The sequence below is a fragment of the Pan troglodytes genome, chromosome 11 (genome assembly GCF_028858775.2).
Source record: "Pan troglodytes isolate AG18354 chromosome 11, NHGRI_mPanTro3-v2.0_pri, whole genome shotgun sequence".
Taxonomy (NCBI): Eukaryota; Metazoa; Chordata; class Mammalia; order Primates; family Hominidae; genus Pan; species Pan troglodytes.
This window is the reverse complement of record NC_072409.2, coordinates 83648968-83671802: the sequence shown is the minus strand read 5'-3', so window position 1 is coordinate 83671802 and position 22835 is coordinate 83648968. Positions and strand designations below refer to the sequence as shown.

At 41.1% G+C, this 22835-nt stretch overlaps 1 pseudogene; it reads right to left on the bottom strand.

The window, feature by feature from the left end:
- Positions 1–674: 674 nt before the first annotated feature.
- Positions 675–21767, bottom strand: LOC473121 (ADP/ATP translocase 2-like; annotated as a pseudogene).
- Between the last annotated feature and the right edge of the window lie 1068 nt (positions 21768–22835).

Here is a 22835-nt window from a genome sequence, read left to right as displayed (position 1 = left end):
AAGGAGGTCTGTTTGCAAGGCACCATGCTAAGCACTTTGAATGGATTCCTTCAGTTAATCCTTACAACTATTTGATGGAGGAATCATCATTTTTCTCATTCTATAAGTAAGGAAAGCAGGTGTAAGCTAATTATCCAAGTTCTCTGCAAGTTAGTGGCAGAAGCAGAATATGATTTGTGAGAGTCTGACTCCAGAGCCTACACTCTGAAGTTCTGCACCACACTGATAGTGCCTGGCAGTAGTCAGGTCAAAGATAGAGGACGGAAATGAAAGGTGCTGCAGCAAGCTGTCTGACATATGCATAAGGACCTGGAAGAAACCCCTTGACTCAGAAAATCTTGCAGTGTTTCACAAGAGGCTGGGTTTCCTCATTAGCTGATGGGGACTAGTCTGTGACATATGGATGGTGGCAGTGTCTATGACTCCACCCACAGTTTGTGGCCTGAAGAGTTATAAGCCATATATGTATAATTAAGTGCTACAGTTCTTATTATAGTGGATGGATTCTGTCGGTGCTATCTGATTCTTTTGTTGTCTTCATTAAAACCCAAGTGAAAGAACACTTCCTAGGGTTTCTACTGAACAGAGTGGACAATGGGTACTTGCTGACTGAATTCTACCTCCTCAACTGCCTTGCTTCTGTTTTTTATTTTACTTATTTTTATTTCTCCAAATTTGTTATTTATCAGGAGTGACTGAAATACAAAATATAATTGAGTCCCATCATCATCATCATGGAAATGGCTTTAAGAGAATACTGGTTAGATGAATATTATTGCTTCCCATTTTCAACCAGTAAATAGTTCCCACTGATAAATTGACAGCCAGGAGTCTGTTAAGAATGCTCAAGATATGTTGTATAATACAACATGCCTGCTCACAGGGGGAAAAAATCCCAGGAAATAACTTATGTGTACTTTTTGATTTCATCACACAAGACAAGCACAAAAGCACCACTCATGCCTCTGAGGACATTGGACCATGCACCCTTGAAAAAAGCTTTGTGTCCTTCATCACGAGCAATCTCCCTCCAGCAGTCAAGTGTGCCTGTGTACATGATGTCAGCTGCTTTGAGTTCTGACTGCATCATCATGCAGCGGCAAACAGTGTCAAATGGATAGGAAGTCAACCCAGCAAACGGAAGTGATGGACTGTGCCATCATCCAGCTGATGATGATGCGAGTGTTCTTGGGATCTGGAAGCATTCCCTTTACAGTGCCATAGATACTGAAGTAGACAGCTTGGTAGATGACAATACCCTGCACAGGCACGTTAAAGCCTTGGTACAGGCCCTTAATCCCATCCAATTTGTAGATCTTAACCAGGCAGTCATCGAGATCTCTGAATCCCCTTTTGCCTCCAGGTCTACCCACATCGGCTGCTAGAAAGGTATGGGCAAAACCAAGAGGGTACACAACACATAAGGATGTGGCCCCAGCGGCACTGCCTGATGCCAGATTCCCTGCAAAGTCATGCCAAAACTGGGTCTTCTTGTCCACACCACCCAGGAAGATCTGCTTGTTTTTATCTTTGAAGGTGAGGTTGAGAGCCTGGGTGGGGAATTATCTGATGACATTGGCCAGGTTACTGCACCAGAAGGACAGGACTCCCTGCTCCTTGGGAATACGGACCACACAGTCTATAATGCCTTTGTATTGCTTATCTGTGGTGATTTGCTTGCTGGCATGCTGCACCTGCAGCAGCAACTTGACCCCCTCGATGGGCACTACTGCCATCTTGGGGATGGCCACAGTGACACCACCTGCCAGGAAGTCCTCAGCGAAGGACAGATTGGTATGTGTCACGTTGAAAGGAAAGAGGAGGCAGGTGGCTAAGGGATGGGACTGGGCTGGGAACTGGCTTTGACTCCAGGGCTGTGGGGCCTGTCTTGCTTTTTGCAGATTTCAAAGGAACTAAAGCCCTTCCCTTAAAGTAATGCATCATTGGTCTAGGTTCATATCCTAACTCTACCACACAAGCTCCGCAACCTCAGGCAAGCTAGCTGACATCTCTGAACCTCAGTTGTTGTTGTTTCTGCATTTTTTTTATCTATAAAAAGATGAACATTCTTAACTCACAGGAATGAAGAGGAAATGAAAACCTTTAGCAAAAGTCCTGGCAGAGTAAATACTCAATGAATAGCAACTGCTTGAATTTTTACAAAAACCCTCATCTCTTCCTAAATCATTTATTCATTAATTATTTTTACATAAGTCCCTTTGACAAACTTTTCCAAGTCCTGTGCTTTTGCTTTGTGTACACATATCCTGACAGGGACACTGACAGACAGAGGACATGTGTATATGTTGTTAGACCTGGGCTCACTTTCCCTGCAAAAGCAATGTCTGGAAGATGCCACCCCACCTAGTGCAGTTTGCACAGTGATGCCTACTGTAAGTGAGCCCCAAAGTCTGGAGAGTCAAGCTATCTCTTCCTCCATGCTCTTTATCTTTTCTCTCCAACAAGCAAGATCATGGTTTCTTTTCACATGGCAATAAATAGAAGCAGAAAGTTTCTCCTTCATGTTTTGCCTCCCATCCCTCTGTCATCTGTGCACAGGCTGCCTGGTTCTCTGCATCTCTGTACATGGTGTTATCTTGAGACTCTGTGCATAACAGAGAATGGCAAATCAAATCCACAACCCAAAGCCACACTGAGGAGTAAAACAAATTCAGATAAAAGGCCATGCCTATTCTGACAAATGAGGAGTGCCAGCCCCATCAGCTAAGGTAAGACTGAGTGACGCCTTTCTGAAGAAATGTCAGGATTTCATTTTCCAGCTTGCCCCCAGTGCATCTCAGGTTGACATCTTTCATGTATTTTTGACATTTACTCATATGAATAAATGGATGTTTGATCTTTCTGGATTTCCTTCTCAGTGACCAGGAAAAGAAAAATGTAAATGCATCATTTTAAGCCCTCAAACCACTGGTTGTAACTGCAAGACCAATAAGGAAACAGACTTTTTACTCTTTTCTTTAACCGATTGATATGTTTACCATTTATTATGTCTTATATGTGTAGCTGCAAGCTCCCTGCCCTCAAATCTCATGGACAAAGCAGTTTCTGAATCTCAGCAATCCTGACATTCGGAGAGGGAGAATTCTTTGTTGTGGAGAGCCATCTGTGCATTGTAGGATGTTTGGCAACTCCATAGCCTCTACCCACTAGCTGCCAGCACCACCCTCTACTCGCATGTGCCAAACAAAAATATTTCCAAACATTGCCAAACATCCAAAGTGGGGCAAAATTGCCCCTGGCTGAAAACCACTAAACTAGATAAACATGTGGGTAAATACCTATAATACAATGAGAAGTTGGTAAAAGATGAGACGTATCAAGTGCTACAAAAGGAAAAACTTGCTCCGCCAGGGAAAATGAGGAAGACTTCACAGAGGAAATGGCAACTGAGCTACATTTAGAGCTGTTGTTTTTTGAAAATAATTCCTTATTTTGAACTCAAATTAGCCTTCTTACATAACTATTGTCTCTTGGTCTAGGCTTTGGTTAATAGTTGTGTATTAGTTAGTTTTAGATAATAGTTGTGTAAAAAGGCAAATATGCATTCAAAATAAGGAGTTATTCCCAGTCTTGGTTTAGACTTTCTCATTTGATTCTTTGAAGTTAATAAATGCAAAAACCAACACTCTACACAAGTATTTCCCAGCTCACACGATACTGTCTGAATTCACTGCTATGGACTCTGGTCTTAAAGGAAAGAAGAATAAGGGAAGAGATAAATGGGTGAGCTTCAGCCATTATCAATGAATAGGAGGTCAAAGAAGGGAAAGCAAGCACTGGAAACATATGAACAATATCCTCTATCTCTAAGCAGAAGCATCCATTTTTACATTAAAAACAAAAGTCTGGACAAGAACTTTCACAGTGTGGTATCTTTTTCTACTGTGAAATGAGACAAAAGTGAGCCGTAACAGTTGAGTTTTTGATATTTCATTAGTTTAGCCTACTGCATTCAACACTTACCCAGAAGCCCTATACGTGCAACCACTGCTGTTGACCAGTGTTGTTTCCTTTGTTCTCCAGGTCTAAACTGTTTGCTCCTCTCCAGGTTAAGAAAAGTTCCAGCTGAAACAACAGGTTCTCAGATACTCACTGCTGCAGACCAGTCATGCTAGACAACCACACACTGTTATTGCCTCATCTCTGCAGAGGTATGTAGGCACCCAGGAGCCCATTTATTTCTCATTGACTTTTAATGCTGATAAACACACAAGTAAGAATGAAGGGACTGGAGAGAAGTAATTCTAGTATGGTAGAGTAAGAACCTCTAAAAATTCATTGCTCCATAAAAGCAATAAGAACGCTAGTCCAAAAAAATAGTTAAAATTAACTTTCTTAGAGCTCTACAAATTAACTAAAGGCTTACAAGGATCCAAGAAGCATTTATTCAAGAAAAGTGGCTGAATCTCACTTAGAAAGAGTGAGCTTTGTGGTGTTTGAATTTATCTAGTCTACTCTCCCCAGCTCTGTAATAGCCTTGAAAATAGCCTTAGAAATTATAAACACCAGCAGCTTAACAGCCACCAGAGAGGAAAGAACAGGTTTAGAGCTTCCTAAAATGCCACAGAGAATTGCCACTATTTGACCTACCTGAAAGCTCTCTGGAAAAGCCTCATTTGCATCTAATTAAACTTAAGAACTGCACAGCAAAAGAAACTATTAACAGAGTAAATGGACAACATACAGAATGGGAGAAAATATTTACAAACTATGCATCTGACAAAGGCCTAATATCCAATATCTATAAGAAAATTAAACAAATTAACAAGGAATAAACAAACAACCCCATTAAAAAGTGGGCAAAGAACATGAACAGACACTTTTCAAAAGAAGATTCCATGCAGCCAACAAGCATATAAACAAACGCTCAATATCACTGATCATTAGAGAAATGCAAATCAATACCACAATGAGATATCACCTCACACCAATCAGAATTGCTATTACTGAAAAGTCAAAAAATAACAGATGCTGACAAGGTTGCAGAGAAAGGGGAATGCTAATACACTATTGGTGAGAGTGTAAATTAGCTCAATCATTGGGGAAAGCAGTGGCAATTTTTCAAAGAGCTAAAAACGGAACTACCATTCAACCCAGCAATCCCATTACTGAGTATATACCCAAATGAATATACATTGTTCTGTCATAAAGACACATGCATGCATATGTTCACTGCAGAACTATTTACAATAGCAAAGACATGGAATCAACCTAAGTGCCCATCAGTAACAGATTGGATAAAGAAAATGTGGTACATATACACCAAGGAATACTATGAAGCCATAAAAAAGAATGAGATCATGTCTTTTGCAGACACATGAATTGAGCTGGAGGCCATTATTGTTAGCAAACTAATGGAGGAACAAAACACCAAATACCACATGTTCTAACTTAAAAGTGGGAACTAATTGATGAGAACTCATGGACACAAAGAAGGTAACGATAAACACTGAGGCCTACTTGAGGGTGGAGGGTGGGAGGAGGGAAAAGGTCAGAAAAAATAATTATTGGGTACTAGGCTTAGTACGTGGGTGACAAAATAATCTGTACAACAAACCCCTGTGACATGAGTTTACCTATATAACAAACCTGCACATGTACTCCTGAGCCTAAAATAACAGTTAAGGAAAAGAAATGAAAAGCCCTATTCATAGGGTTTCTCTTTATTTGTCCTGACTCAGAGTCACTCAATAAGAAAAAGTCTATTCTCAGTGCATTTGTCAAAAACAGCCACAATTGCTTAACATCAAGCTGCCAGAGGCTGTGAAACTAATTCAGTCAAAAAAAAAAAAAAAAAAAAAAAAAAAAAAAAAAAAAAAAAAAAAAAAGATGGCCAAAAACCTTGAAACAAAAATCTGGTAATAAAATGTCCATAAGGAGCTTTTAAAAGCTACAAGACATTCCTGGGGATCTAGAAGGCTACACACATAGGCAGGGCTGGGCACATTCCCAGGAAATACCTGAGAAGACCCTAAACTTCCACCTCTGGCTGAGTGGGAGGCTCTGAGCAAGCAGGCAGTGAAAGCTAAGGTAGGGTTGCAAACTGCTAAGCACTGAAAGTGTGCCCCAAAGCATATACAGAAGGGTGGAAGATTGATTGGTCACAGAATTTAAGAAAATCTTCATTCAGTCCTACAGCTGGCCACTAAGCTAATCAAGCAGAGACTTCAGCACCACATAAAAGTAAACAGAGAATACATAATTAGTTCATGAAATATATTTTTAAAAGAATATTATTTTCAACAAATGGTACAGGGACAACTGGATAGCCAGTCACAGGCAAAAGAAGAAAGTGGACCCTACCTCACTCCATCTACAAAATTTTATTCTAATTATTAGAGCTAAGCCTACAAAACGCTTGGAAGGTCGTGATGGTTATTTTATTAACAGGCGTCAACTTGGCTGAATTAAAGGATGCCTAGATAGCCAATGAAACATTATTTCCAGGCATGCCCATGAGGGTGTTCCTGAGGGATACTGGCTGAGTGGAGATTGGCCCTCAGTGTGAGCAGCACCATCCAATCAGCTGGGGCCCCAGATAGAACAAACAGGAAGAGGACAGGTGAATTTGCCTGCTCTCTCTCTTTCTCCCTCTCTCTCTCTATCTCTCTCTGTCTCCCCCTTTCTCCCTCTCCCTCTCTTTCTTTCTCTCTCTCTCTCTCTCTGTCTCTCTCTCTCTCTCTCTGTCTCTCTTTCTCCCTCTCCCTCCCTTTCTCCCTCTCTCTGTACCCTGTTCTTGAACATCAGAACTCCAGGGTCTCTGGATGTTGGCCTCTGGGATTCGTACCAGAGGACCCCTGCGTTCTCAGGCCTTTGGCCTCAGACTGAGAGTTACACCACCAGCTTCCCTGGTTCTCCAGCTTGCAGATAGCTTATTGTGGGACTTCTCAGCCTCCAAAATTACATAAGCAAGTTCCCTTAACAAATCCCGTCATGTGTCTGTCTATCTATATCTCTATCTATGTATATCCATATTCTGTGTCTCTAGAGAGCCCTAACACAAAGATCATCATTAACAGCCTGCTGCTGACAGAAATAGTGGCAGCACCTGGCAGATGGAGTCCTGATGTTTAAAGCAGAAGAATTCACCTTTTCCATAAATGATTCAGCTGCACACAGAACAGGAAATATGTGTCCATACAAAAACCTGCACACAAGTGTTCGTAGTAGTTTCACTTGTAGTAGCCAAAAACAGGAAGCATCCCAAAGGTCCATCAGCAGGTAAATGGATAAACTGTGGTGTATCAATACATTAGAATACTACTCAGCAATAAAATAACTAACTACTAATATATGCAACAACATGGATGAATCTCAAAGTAATTCTGCTGAGTAAAAAGAGCCAAACAGAAAAAGCACATACTGGATGATCACATTTATATAAAACTCTAGAAAATGCAAACTAGTCCATAGAAAACCGTTTGGAAATTTCTTAAAAAGTTAAACATATACCTACCATATAACCCAGCCATTCCGCTCCTAAAATTAAAATATATGTTTACACAAAGATTTGTGTACAACTATTTATAGCAGCTCTATTTATAATAGTCAAAACCTGACAATAGCCCAAATGTCTATCCACAAGGGAATAAACAATCTGTGGTCTATCCATACAATAGGATACCACTCAGCAATAAACAGGAATGAACACTTGATACACACAGCAATATGAATAAATATCAAAATATTTACACTGAGTAAAAGAAACCAGACAAAAAGGAGTACTTACTGTATAATACCATTTATTTTAGATTCTAGAAAATACAAACTAATCTATAGTGACAGTTGATCAGCATTTGCATGAGTTACAATAGCACCTGTGTCTTGCTCCACCTGTAGATCCATGAGTTAAATAAATGTCATTGTTCTAAGCCAGTGCATTTTAGGACGTTTTTTAGTCAGCTATAGCAGCTGGAACAGCTCCTTTCCTTCTTCAGCACCTCAATGGGGCCCACAAATGAAGTGCTGTAGCCAGGTCAGTCCTCCACAAAACCATGAAAGCTAACACTTTAATACCCTTAGATCCCATCAAGGGGTATTTGAGGCTCCCAGGCTGCCCTAAGCTGCCTCAGTCATGCCTACCCACCCAGGATGCCTGGCCCTCACATCAAAATCCTTTCCCAACGCTCTCTTCCCCACCACTACTTACTGTGTCACTGCACCTTCCCTCCACATTCACCTTTCTGTGTTCCTTTTGACCTGTGGCCACTCCTCCAGAGGTGGAAGCCCAGGAGTTCTGTGGTTCATAGTTTAAAGTGTAAATTTACTTCAGCTCAGGAATTTGGGTACATTTTAAATGGAGCTTTTTGGAAACAAACACCTTATCCCAGAAATGAATTAGAGCTGGGAAATTCTGGAAAAGAAGGAGACTTCTAAGCCCTTTCCTCCTGCCTTTGATTGAACCACCTGGTCTCAATAGCAATAACGAGACAGCAAAATAGCTGTTTCTATACTTTACATTTTATGATTCCAGCTGTTTTGAATTAGAAAGTTTGCACCATTATTGTTGACCAAATACATGCAGATTGCTCTGGTTGATTAAGCATCAATGGGTTTATAAAATAACTGAAAACAGTACAACAGCCAAGCAGCAATTTCACCATCCACAAACTCAGCTTTAAGCTGCTAAGTTTTTCGCCAGTAATAGAATTGGTGCAGTAATTTTTCTCATGGCCTAATGGAGTTCATGTAGATCTTAAGAGATGACTTTCATAAGGAAAGAATGTGGCTAAAGGCACACGGTACACATTGATACACTATCATTACCACAGCCTTCTCTATAAAACATTCCATGGGCTTTTTGACTGAGCCTCTGCCACTGAGCTTAGAACTTTAAAATAAGTGTTGCAGTGGAAGCAACAAATAACCTACTACCAGAGGGAAAAAGGAAAAGTTAAATTGCCTACAACTGTTAGTAAGTGTTTCAGGACTTTCTGCACCTTTTTTTAAAATTCATTTTTGCCAAGAATATAAGTCCCTTTCACATATCTCTGACTACACTGGTTGCCATGGTTTTCTAGCTTTTGCTACTTCTGGAAATAAACAACCCATTAGATTTATGTCATGGTTAATTTGTCCCTTTGCACAACACAGAGGTGATTTGTAGCCTGAAAATCAGCACAAGTTATCCTAAGTCCCCCATGGTGAAAAGCTGGCACCAGGATGTTTTAACTATATATATATGTGTGTGTGTGTGTGTGTGTGTGTGTGTGTGTGTGTGTACATATATATATAATATGTTATATTATATATTATAACATGAATACTAGTTAAGAAGCGGACTTCATGAAAAGATAGGTATTATTTCTAATTAGTATGTCAATTGTACATGCTTCTGGAATTGCTAAATACAGTTTATTAATCCTTCATATATTTCCAATATTATCTGTGTATGAGTCCCTTTTGTCACAGAGAATGTAAAAATAAAAATTCCCGTAAATTGTTCCCAAATACCACAAATTCCAAAGTGATAGACCCCAAAGGACTGAGGATTTTGAAAACCCACTTGAAAGTGGCAAAATTATCCAGGTGTTCTCTTTGGAGGTATATCAATTCTTTCAAGTCACTGAGAACCAGTCTAAAACCTGGAAGGTGTGAGTCTCCCCAAATACCTCAGGCCTACCCCAGTTTAACCTCTAACATCAGCCTCACCCAGTCCAGGGCCCAAAGAGAACCCAATCTGAAAGAATATAAATAGCTTCATAACCACTTGCAAAAAAGGAAGTTGGGAAACAGTTTATAATCTCCCAAAGGGCTGGGTCCTATTTTCTATCTAAATTGTCTAAGAAACTTCTGAATAAAGGCTCTATTCCCTTTTGGTGTCATGGAGAACTGCTGCACAAAAATCTTCATGCTGGGACCTTCTCATCCACACACCCCACTCCCAGCCCACCCCACCACCACCACCACCACCATCACCATCTTTAACTCACGTGTACCCCTGCAGAGGGCAGAGGTTCTGCTTATTCATCTTTGTATCATCAGCACCTACCACAGAGCCTGGGCATACAAAACTTTCAAATGTGTTGAAATAAATGGAATTTTTTAATGTGTTGAATGAATCGTAACTATATACCATCCTTAGTTTGCCTGTGACTAGTAATCGTAAAGAGAAGTTTAAAAGGTCTAATTAGGTTAGGAGCAAAGGAGTTATTTTAAACTTTTTGAGTTCTATTCCATTTTGTATGAGGAGGGATAATTATGGAGGAAATCACATTCCCAACAAAAATTGTGTTTAAAAACAATTCTTTCTCCCAGCACTTTGGGAGGCCAAGGTGGGTGAATCACGAGGTCAGGAGATCGAGACCATCCTGGCCAAAATGGTGAAACCCCATCTCTACTAAAAATACAAAAATTACCTGAGCACGGTGGTGCGTGCCTGTAATCCCAACTACTCAGGAGGCTGAGGCAGGAGAATCGCTTGAACCCGGAAGGCGGAGGTTGCAGTGAGCCAAGATCGCCCCACTGTGCTCCAACCTGCTGACAGAGCAAGACTCTGTCTTAAAAAAAAATCAAAAACAGAAAACAAACAAACAAACAAAAATCTTTCAGGATTTGTAACTGGAAAGCAAGTTGAACCTGGAAATAAGGACTTGAAAGAAAGAGACAGTGAAAAGAGAGAAGAAAGAAAGTCATAAATGACAGCAATATCAATTCCTGGTGACTATCAAGAGCTGATTCAGCCATCGTTCTTCTGGCCAACTGAGCATAAACCAGTAAGTTGAGCTAGCAAAAAACAGAGGAAAAAGAGGAGTATGAAAATTCACTTTTACTAAAGGATATGCATGGGCCTGCAATCAGAACAACTTGAATGTAGCTAAGGAAAGATATTTGAGGGAATAGGTCAATGTGCTCAGCCCAGGCTAAGCCTAGTCAGTCTGATGGAAAAAGGGAGAGAATTTGCAAGGAGTGTCGTCAAGAAGCAGAACCTTCAGAAAGGTCACCTGCACCTAGGCCACGGGCCAATCCAGGTAGCCCTGAAGGGTTAAGACCACACATTAAGATTAGCTGCCTTCCCTGTTGGCTTCAGGACATAGACTTTATTTCCAATGTGCCCTGAATTAGTTTATTCTTTGAGTCAACATTCAACAGGCCCATGTGCAAAACCACTACCTGAGAGATGCAAGGAAAACTAAGGACTTCCAGAGCCTGCAGAGATCCTCTGGAGATGCACACAAGTAGCAACAACACAAAGTCCAATGGGGAGGCGTCGTAAGAGGGAGAAAAATGAAGTTCTACTTGATAAGAGACCTATTAATAACTATCTTCTAACTTGATTTTTATAATTCATAAGTGAATTGTCACTTATGACTTTCTAAATAGATATGCACAGTAGAAGGGGATTATGGGGTGTTGCTCAGGCTGGTCCCCCTACTTGGAACACGAGTCTCTCCTTTCTCCTTGTTACCTTCACGTTATCTTCAGGTCTTGATTCACAAGTCAGTTTCTCCAGAATATCTTCCTTGATCCTATCAAGGACCCTGCTACGTGCTCTACGTGGGACTTTCCATAGCAGAGCACTTACTACATTGTATCCTAATTGTTTGCTTAATTTTCTGTCCCTATAATTAGATTAAATTCCATGAAAGCAGAACTGCACTTGGCTGGGTCACCTGAATCTCTGCTCCAGGTTTGGTGCATAGCAGGCACACAGAATGTTTTATGTGGATTTATCAATCAATTAACTCATGACACATTTAAAGGGCCTCAGCAGCAGTCAAGATGGAATAACATTGAGTGGCCATACTGCTCATCAATCTAATTGAACATGAAAACAGATTAATTCAAATTTCCCACACCAAATATATAACTCAATGCAAAAGGCCCTGTCCCTCACATATCCAAAGGGGTTCACTGGTAAGGGCAATAAGTCATAGAAGAAACGTAAGTAGAAAGATCATTTGAAACCCCAAATTATTAAACATTTTTTTATTCCTACTTTTAGTTTCTTCACCACAATACCTTTTAACAGAGTCACTAACACAAAAGGAGGGGAAATCACGCACCGACTTTCCTCTCCTCCCTCATCTGCCTTCTGCCTTCTGGAAGCCTTCAGATGAGCTGGCAATAGCCAGAAGAATGAAGAATAAAGGGTGTGAATAACCCCTGCGCTTTAGCTTTCAGTTTCACTTTCTGACAAAGGATCAGAGTCTTGCCCAAGGCTGGAACAACCTGGGGAGCCTGCATTCAAGCTCTGTATTCAGGAAATAGTCAGCATTCTGCATCCCAGTCCTGGAGGCCCCCTGCTCAGGAAGCTTCCTCCCACAGGCTGCCTCTCCACCTAAGAACCGGGATACCTGGGACATTAGGTCCAACATCCATCGGCATCACAGGTATTGTCCACACTTGGACAGCCACTGAACATGCCTCTGAGTAGCAATGTTACCAATGAGGGCGGTGGGGTGGAGGGGAAGAAAACCAGTGCTGCACTTTTCAATGGAAATGCTCTCGTTTGATCTCTTGTATCAGTGAAGGTTGCTTTTTCTGCAAACCTGTCACTGCATGTGATGCCTCTATTACATACACAGCCTCTGGCAACATGGACAAGGCTAAATCCCTGCCCAAAATCTAAATGTGCCAAAGCAGATCAAAATATGAGGTAGTGCTTAAGTTGATATGGACAGCAATTCACAGGCACTGACATCTAAGTTCTTTCTTTGTTTCTGTCAATTTCCAACCGGACTGCGGCAACCTAACTGGATACCCCATCACTACCCTCCTCCTTCTCAAACCCCATCTTCATTCCTGCTCCTTAAAACCATTATCACCACCAGAAACTACCCAGATCCCAGTACATCCTACAATGCTGATCATTGGATTCTAGCAGAGAGGCAATGGAAACACAACATGACATTTCCTGTTTCCAAACAGAGCCCAGGGAAAGCACCGCTCCACTGATAAATGCTTGCTTTCAGGCACTCCCAGCTACCCACAGGTGGTTCATATGCATACCCAGTTGGAGAGGGACTCTTTCCAGTCTAGACCAGCTGCTCCACTAAGCCAGCCTCTGGTTGCCTCAGCTAAAAAATGCATCATCATTTTTACGACGATGCCCACAGATTAATAAACCATATGCAAAAAGACGGCCCTCCAAATAATTAAGCTTCCTATTGCAGATCTTGTAAAGTCATGACAGATCCAGGTGTGCCTGAAATTCTGGCTCCTTTATTCAGCACACTTACGAGCAGATAAAGTCTTTTGTTATAAACGTCAGGTGCCTTTCTTAAAGCATAGTGACAAACCAGGATAAAATAACTTCCTTTGGCCTTTCACCCAGAATGCAAGCACTCCTCTCTGGGCAGGAAGGCACCAGTAGGATGACTATCAAAGCCCCCACCTAGAATAAATCTACATTTACAGAGGGGTGAGAACAATAACTGATGTTGAATCTTGTTGCATCTACATTTTGGGAGGTTTGGGAAAGAGGACAGAAGATAGACCTTGCTGGGAATGATTCTTTCAGCTTTTTAAAGAATAATGTGTTTCTTATTACAAAATTGGCTTATGCTCACTGTCGAAATACAGACAAGCATAGGAAAAAAAATAAAGTAGTGCTGATTCACTTTCCCAAAGTAATCACTGTTAAGATTTTAGTGCAATTCCTCCTTTCCCAATGCGTGCGTGTTGTGTGTTTTAGATTATGAGAATGAATTTGTAACTGGTATTTTTACTTAATAAAAACTACTATATTAATAATATTTTGTACATTTTTTTTTTGAGACGGAGTCTTGCTCTGTCGCCCAGGCTGGAGTGTAATGGCGTGATCTCGGCTCACTGCAGCCTCCGCCTCCCAGGTTCAAGCAATTCTCCTGCTTCAGCCTCCGGGGTAGCTGGGACTACAGGTGCCTGCCACTATGCCTGGCTAATTTTTTGTGTGTATTTTTAGGAGAAACGAGGTTTCACCATGTTGGCCAGGATGGTCTTGATCTCCTGACCTCGTGATCCTCCCGCCTCGGCCTCCCAAAGTGCTGGGATTACAGGCATGAGCCACCGTGCCTGGCCATTTTGTACATTTTTTAAAGATAACACGTGTGGGTGCAAAAAAATAAAGCTAACGTTTATTGAGCCAGCAACCTTGCTGTATTATCTCTCTTACTCTTCACAATACCTCTCTGAGTTAGACACTATTAGATTTCACCATATTATAAGTGAGGAAACAAAGACATAAGATCAGCTAAATGATGCCTCTCTTCTGCTTCTTCTCTTTTCCTTCTCCCCTACACCATCCTCCTACCAAGCAGAAAAAACACAGCTCTAGAGTAACCTTCTCAGATCTCCACAAACCAGGCTCACTGTGGCCCTGTGAAAACAGTCCCCAGGCAGCGCTCAGGACCAGCTCTTCAGAGCAGAGCAAATGTGCCCATACTGCAGCCTTCGGGTTCCCAGAAACAGCTCCACTTTGCTACCCTGCTACACCCAGTGCTGGGCCTGGACTAGTTTTGTATTAATGTGGAAGACACAGCACCATTTTCTATGCGGTGCTTACCATGCATCATTTTTAAGTAATGGTGCATGACTACTATCTTTGTCTTGCTAAGACAAAAAAATCACATTCACCGTATCATCTCTTTATTTGGAGGTGTTTAATTTTGTTCTTTCCTGCCCTCTGTCTCTTGTCTGAAATTATTTTTCTCCCATTTCTCATCTTTCTCATTCTATCTTCATTTCTGCTTCTCTTTGTGAGACACTGTTTGTTCTCCCTTCTTCTTTGGTTCTCTTCGTTCACTGCACCTCTTTCCCATCTCACCCTGTTCCTCCCCACCCTCCCGCAAACCAATGAATCCTTTCTCAGCTTCATTTTCTGTAGACATCACCCTGCTATAATAGGTCCTCTGCTTTTTCCCTTGGTCTAACATACTCATTTAAAGTCACTCCTGGTATATGGAGGAGCCAATGACACCATTAACTGACAAATCTCTACTCCATATAATGAAGGATGATAGAAAATTATCCCATCTGGAAGAAACTGCCAGCTATTGCCATACCTAATCACGCATTCCCTTGGCCATGTGAAAGTCATCTCCCTGACTTTCAATCTGCATCCTTCCTTGATGACTTCCAGCTCTCATCTGTTCCCAATGCTGCCAAAACCAATGTGATATTGTTGGGTTAAAACGCCTTTCCTAGAGCCCCTCTGTTAGCTTGTTGCTTCACAACTTGGATTATACCCCACAAATGCAAATACAAGTAATATGTGCAAAAACATTACAGTTATTCTACAGGTACCATCTGGAGTCAGCTCTGCTTAGCTTTCTGACAAAGATCAAGATACTCCTAAGACATTTCACTGCAGGCCAATCTGCTATGCCTAGAAACCAGGCTGCCTTATTTCACTTGTCACCAATAACTGAGGTTTTGCCAGGAAGCAGAGGTTGCAGTGAGCTGAGATCATGCCATTGCACTCCAGCCTGGGCACAAACAGCAAAACTCCATCTCAAAATAAGCAAATAAATAAATAACTGAGGTTTAGAACTGAGGGCATTGTCAGCATTTTAGAGAGTGAGATGGGGTGGTCTGAAATGCAATTCCTTTTGCTTTCTGGGCTGACTCTCCAGCAAGACTTTAGGGAGCACTTGCTTTTCAGTGTGATTATATTGTCAGTGTCTCCAACTTCAGCTGTCTCTCCCCTGGCCCCCAATTTTCACACACAAATGCTCACACACACAAACACACATTCATGCTATGCACACACATAAAAAATGTAGACCCAGGATTCCAAAGATTTTCCAAATGTATTCACGGATAGAAACAAAGCACTGTTTATAATGGGTCTTTAAAAAAAAATTGCCACAATAGAAAATAAAGAAGAGAAGAGAAGGGAGGACTGAAAAGCCCCCATGAGACCAGTCTTCACATGCTTGCTGCTTTAGGGTTCTGAGTTGTTGGCAGCATCGCCGGAAAATGATGAATGATCCAAGATTACGTGTTGTGGCTACCCATGGAATTTGCTGTCTAGAAGTATATCCAATCCTGGCCTGTTTTCTGATGGTAACTTTGGGCAGGACAGTGTTGCAATGGGCCATGCAGGTCCCATTTGAATAATATAAGATCAAAATCGTGTTGTTGCTTTATCTCAACATACAGTCTCTAAGTTGAGGCTAAATGATAGTGGCACAACTCTGCTTTGCACTGAGCTAGGAAAGAATTTTGCATGATTTTCTCAAGGATGATAGAAAAGTGCAAAATATGTCAGGATACAAATACCTCACCTAAGACTGGGTGCACAGGGTTAAGACAGAGTCTATGGAGAAATCAGAAAAATAATTGATTTGGGAAAATCTCAAGCAGGTAGGAGTAAAAATCGCAAGCAACGTTTTTAAATAGCTATTGCCAGCTATAGAAATAGGTGAACTATAAATTCTTCTGAATGTAGGTTTCCTAAAACAGCAGAGATAAAAATATTTCTAAAAATCCTTATACAGAGAAAGTCACTCAAATGAATACTTCTTAAGGGAGTCGATGCATTCAGAGGAAGCATTTGCTGACTAAAAGCCACATAATACACAGAGGTTGCATCCTGACAGGATACTTGTTAAGAGAATCCATTTGCGGCTCCAATATTCGGGGTCAGTAATTTCTCAGAAAAAGGTTAATGGAAACAAAACAGAATTCAGCGCACATTTTCTCAACCAGTGTGCAGAAATATAGGCAAAAATACACCCTTAGCATATCCTCAGGCTATAACATGCAAAATTACTGCAACATTCTTTTTGATAGAGTTTGCAGTCAATGCAATGGAGAACAAAGGGAGGTTAGATGGCGTGGGTGTGGGGAAGGTGCACATTTGTGTGTGTGGTTGGGCAGATGAACTCAATGACCTCTGCCACTTCCAGCCTGAATTTGCAATGATTCCATGTTTGAAGGCAAAGAATATGGATGTGAATAAACCAAGTGGTGGCTGGATAGAGCTGGAGAAATGTTCTCAGATAAACCTCCAGCCCCAGAAGCGGCTATGAGAAATTTACACGTGTGTCACTGACTCACTAGAATTAGAGAAAGTTGATCAAGAATGAAGCCATAAAATGTGATGGCTGTGGTCAGACCTTCCTTCTTGTAAAGAGAGGGAAACTCGATCTGGGCAGCAGTATTCTAGAAAGGTTGAGACAGTGGGAGCCTGGTTTGGGTTTCAGGGTCTAGGGCAGCCATGTTCTCTGGAACATCAGAGACAGTGAGGATCCCAACAAAGCATGCAAAGGACTAAGCAAGAAAAGATGACAAGGGAGAGCCTAAATTCACCAAGACAAAGGAGCCGTGGAGGTCTGGAACAGGAGGAAGGAGTGAACATGAGGCTGAAGAGAATCCTACTAGAGGGGGATGGCAAGGTGAGCCCAGTTTAAATGACTCGAAAAATACACCATGTACATAAGAGACCACACAGATATCCAAGAGTAGCCAGAGGAGGTATCATGTGTCCTTCATCCAAGGGTAGTAGGTGGTTCAGGCTGGTCATGGGTGGCTTTCGTCAAGGCTTCACATCCTGCAAAGCTCAGGCTAAGTGTTCTGCATGCAACATGTTATTTAATCTTCACAGCAACCTTCCATCTTTATCAAATCCTCAGTTAGAAAAATAGTATTTATGGAGAATTGATGGGTTCTAAATTGTATCCTTCAATTAAATTAGACAATCAGAAAGCTACACTCCAAGAAAGTGTTTTGGGATGCATAATGCTCACTCTGCCCCCCTCCATCTTAAACTCTTCTGACAGAATAGCATTGTGGTGTTACCTATCAGCTGACACTGTAGGAAGCAGTCATGTGAAAAGTATCATTGTGTGTAATGTAAGGAAATTACTTATCACCTTACACAATATCTCCTTCATAAGTTCCTAAAGGATATAATTCCTAGTCTTCATACTATATGGTACCTTTCCTAACACCTGGCTTGTTTTTCTGTTATGGACATTGGGTTATGCAACTGGTCCTGTTTCTCTATTTGCATTGACTGCTGGGAAGCTCCAGTCCAGATTTTTACCCCAACTTCATCCCATTCTTTTTTCTCTACTGTTTTAAATTTAAGCATGTTTTACCTTTTTTATCTTATAAAGTTTTGTACATTATTTAAAACACTTTTTGTACAGGCCATGTATAAATACAGAGATAAATACAAATGTACATTATCTAAAAGTGCTATGGCCAAATTTCAAAAACAGTACAGGCAGTAAGAGTTTCATGTACACTTAATTGAAATTAGTGAAATTCTTGTCCCTTGTTAACATTATGTCTTGTTAAAATTTATAAGTAACCCAGTTTTCCTGCTTCACATTTTTATTAAGGAAATTCATTTTCAACTTGTCAGAAACCTGAATTTCTTTATTCCTCTTAAGAGAAGGCAAGCCTTCTGATTTATGTGGAACAACTTCTCCATCTATTGGCACAATTTAATATTGCAAATAATAAATATCTTGAAATCAAATGTTTTCTTGTTACTCTATGGAGAAGTTTTTCCCCCATTAAGCCTCTCAAAAAGTTTCCACTGTAATAATTAAATATATCTCCCTTGCATTAATCCCTTTGCCTTCAGGATTTAATAAACTTATAGATATTAAATTCGTGCATATCACCAGGAAGTTTCCAGAAGCTTCCTGGATCACCATCTCCACCTCCCAAGGGAAGCCAGGCCAAATTTTCCAAAATAAGATATAAAGTATGAAGCCATATTGTGCAAAGATTTAATCTAAAACAGCTTAGAATATGATAATCATTTTAAATCATGTTTAAGGGCTGAGTGAAGTATTAGAAACACCAACATTTCAATCCTCACTTTGGAATAGCTTACAAGTAACAAAACATATGAGTATACAAAGGGCCAGTCAATTTTATAAGTATGTATTCGACTAATACTGAAAATTGAGACTGAACCAGTCTTGCCATTCCTCACCCAACAACAAATCCCTACCTTCGAGGAACTAATTCTCTTCCTCTGACAAGGTAATCCTACCTTCTCTTAAACAAAACATATCATCCTTGAAATCTTTGAAACCATAAAATGTTTTCAAAATCCCCATGATGTTCCAATTTCTGTATGACTTTACACATCCATAGTAAATTCACTAATATGTACACCTCTTGTGTTATTACCCTGACCTGCACTTAAAACCCAACTCAAGTTACCTTTACCTTCATGACTTCATGTGTAAATGAAAATAACAGTAATTCTTTTGTAGGATTGTGGTAAGGATTAAATAAGGTAATATTTTTTAAAATACCTAGCACTTTGTAGACAATAAATGGCAGATTTTTAATAGTAATTGTAGTTGTAAAAAGAAGAAAAGGCTTTGTCATACTTCCCCATAAGTACCTTGAACTCTCAGTCCTTCTCATATGGAATGTCTGGCCTGAAGAAACAATTGAAGAGGACCTGAAAGCAGGGAGGTTCACAAATAGCAAGAAATAATAAGGATCTTGATGAAGACTATGAAGCTTCCAACAGGAAGAGGAAGCATATTTTAAGAAGCAGATCCCCTCTTCCTCCTCCAGTCTCCCAGTCTCCCTCTAGTGCCCCCCACTGGGGGAGACTTGCAAGGAGCAGCCAGCGAAGCAGAAATGAAGAGCGCTGAGTCCCAGCCACTGCAACACAAGGCAGAGGGTAGAAGGACCGCCTTGGAGCTGAGCAATAACAGCTTTTCACTGAACGGAAGGACCAGTAAAAAGTTCCTGGAGTCTGGTTTTGGGTCTCGCAAGGAAGGAAGCTTAGAAGTCACCACTGTCTCCTAAAGAGTAAAAAAGCTAGCAACTCTTCTTAGGTCTGTCAGAGAAATGAAGTCACAGGGCCGACCATTGCCCCAAAAATTGGAGGGACAGGCAGGAAGATACAGAGAATCACATGTCACTAGAGCAGAAACCTGCCAGCTGCAGCCTCCATGGGAAGCAGTGACAGAGCAGGAAACCTGAACTGGAATTGATGAATTGTGGGAGGCTCAGTTTGGGCAAGTCTGAGAGTTAAAAAATTCAGTGGAAACCAGTCAAGGGGTGTCCGATATTTTTATGGGTTTTACCTCCAAGAGCCTTGCCAGATCCTCACAGTAAATATGGGAGAAAAATTTCTTCTTGCTTCCTGCAGGAGGAGGGGGAAAGTCACCACTTGAAATAGACCACAGCATCTGTTCTTAGCAAAGCCTGCCTTCAGAAGAAGCTATTATACCACAGCCTGACCTGCTATGGGTCTATCAGCACCTAATCTACTTGGGGAAAGGAAATGCCAAACTCCAGCCCCCTCTAGTTTTATATATACATATTATATAATATTATATATATATTATATATAATATACATTATATATATTAGTATATATAAAATATATAATATATATAGTATATATACTATATATATTATATATATAAAATATATAATATATATAGTATATATACTATATATATTATATATATAAAATATATAATATATATATATTAGTATTAACTTACATGATCACAAGGTCCCCACAATAGGCTGTCTGCAAGCTTGAGGAGCAGGGAGAGCCAGTCTGAGTCTCAAAACTGAAGAACTTGGAGTCTGATATTTGAGGGCAGGAAGCATCCAGTACAGGAGAAAGATGTAGGCCAGGAGGCTAGGCCAGTCTCGCGTTTTCATGTTTTTCTGCCTGCTTTAGATTCACTGGCAGCTGATTAGATTGTGCCCACCAGATTAAAAGTGGATCTGCCTTCCCCAGTGCACTGACTAAAATGTTAATCTCTTTTGGCAACACCCTCACAGACATACCCAGGATCAATACTTTGTATCCTTCAATCCAATCAAGTTGACACTCAGTATTAACCATCACAAGTCCACCCCTTGTCAACTTGAACCCAACATCTCCTGAGATCATACATAATCTTCAAATAAAGATAATAATAAGGTTATAATTATGCCTAACGTAATACAACTATCCTTCGTACAACCAGAAATGCACCAATCCCCAACCCAAATACTATTACATAAAGTTAGCAATATTTAAATGCTGATATGAAGTCAATAAATCTTATGTCACATATAAAGGAAAAGGAAATACAGATATTTTCTTAGTACAAGTGTATACATGCACAAACATGTTTTTAGCAAAAGAAGGAGGAAATACTCATGACAATTACAGTCCCCATTTCTGCAGCTGGTCACGTGGTCGTAACTGGTATTGATGACTACCTTCTTCTACTACTCATTCTGTATTCCCTTTGCCTTCAGCAACCACCTCAGCATCAGCAGGTTATGGTTTTTTTCCTGGTGGAGTGACCCAAACCTTAATTCCTGAAGGGTCTGAGCCATTTGTAGTCCTGGCTGGATTGGGCTGATGTAGTTTCCCAATGACCTTAATCACAGGGCATAGTAATACTAAGAGACGTCCTAATGGATCTCCTGTATTCCATGCATACTTTTTTACCTCCGTTGTGGAGTAGTAGACTGATTTCATCTTGATAGTCCAGGTCAATCACCCCAGCCAACATTGTAACTCCCTTCTTAGCCTGTTGACTTAGGAGGTGCCCAAAGTGTCCAGGTGGCAATCTTAACTTCCAGTTTAATTGAATTGTTCTTGTGTCTCCTGGTGGCAGTGTTCCTCCCTCTTGAACTAAGACTTCTAGGCCTGCAGAACATAATGCCATGGGAACAGGGAGCAAAATTTTTGCTAGTGGATCACTGGGGGTGACTGTGAGTGGTGCCAATTCCACTTCCACTTCCACCCCTTGATTCCTGGACCCATGAAACCTGGCTATGGGAGAAACAATACCATATATTGGACTCCGATTCAGAGTGTACATGGCCTTCTGGAGAACTTTGCCCCCACCCTGCAAAGTATTGTCACCTAGTTGGCATTGTAATTGTGACTTCAAAAGGCCATTCCACCATTCTATCAATCCAGCTGCTTCAAGATGATGGAGAACACGGTAAGACCAGTGAATTCTATGAGCATGAGCCCACTGCCACACTTCTTTAGCCTTAAAGTGAGTGCCTTGGTGAGAGACAATGCTGTGTGAAATACCATGATGGTGGATAAGGCATTCCATAAGTCCATGGGTGGTAGTCTTGGCAGAAGCATTGCATGCAGGATAGGCAAACCCATATCTGGAGTAAGTGTCTATTCCACTGAGGACAGATCTCTGCCCTTTCCATGATAGAAGAGGTCCAACATAATCAACCTGCCACCAGGTAGCTGGCTGATCACCCTGAGGAATGGTGTCATATTGAGAGCTCAGTGTTGATCTCCATGGCTGGCAAATTGGGCCCTCAGGAGTGGCTGTAGCCAGGTCAGCCTTAGTGAGTGGAAGTCCATGTTGCTGAGCTCATGTGTAACCTCCATCCCTACCACCATGGCCACTTTGCTCATGGGCCCATTGGGCGATGACAGAGATGACCGGGGGAAGAGGCTGAGTGGTGTCCACAGAATGGGTCATCCTATCCACTTGATTATTAAACTCCTCCTCTGCTGAGGTCACCCGCTGGTGAGCACTCACATGGAATACAAATATCTTCATGGTTTTTGACCACTCAGAGAGGTCCATCCACATACCTCTTCCCCAAATTTCATTGTCACCAATTTTCCAATCATGCTTCTTCCAAGTCCCTGACCATCCAGCCAAACCATTGGCTACAGCCCATGAATCAGTATATAATCGCACATCTGGCCATTTCTCTTTCCATGCAAAGTGCACAACCAAGTGCACTGCTCAAGTTCCACCCACTGGGAGGATTTCCCTTCACTGCTGTCCTTCAGGGATATCTTAGAAAGGGGCTGTAGTGCTGAGCTGTCCACTTAAAAAGTCATCCGAAATTTTACATAAGAAGAAATCTTAATGACTAATAAGCATGTGAAAATAATTTTTTGCTTC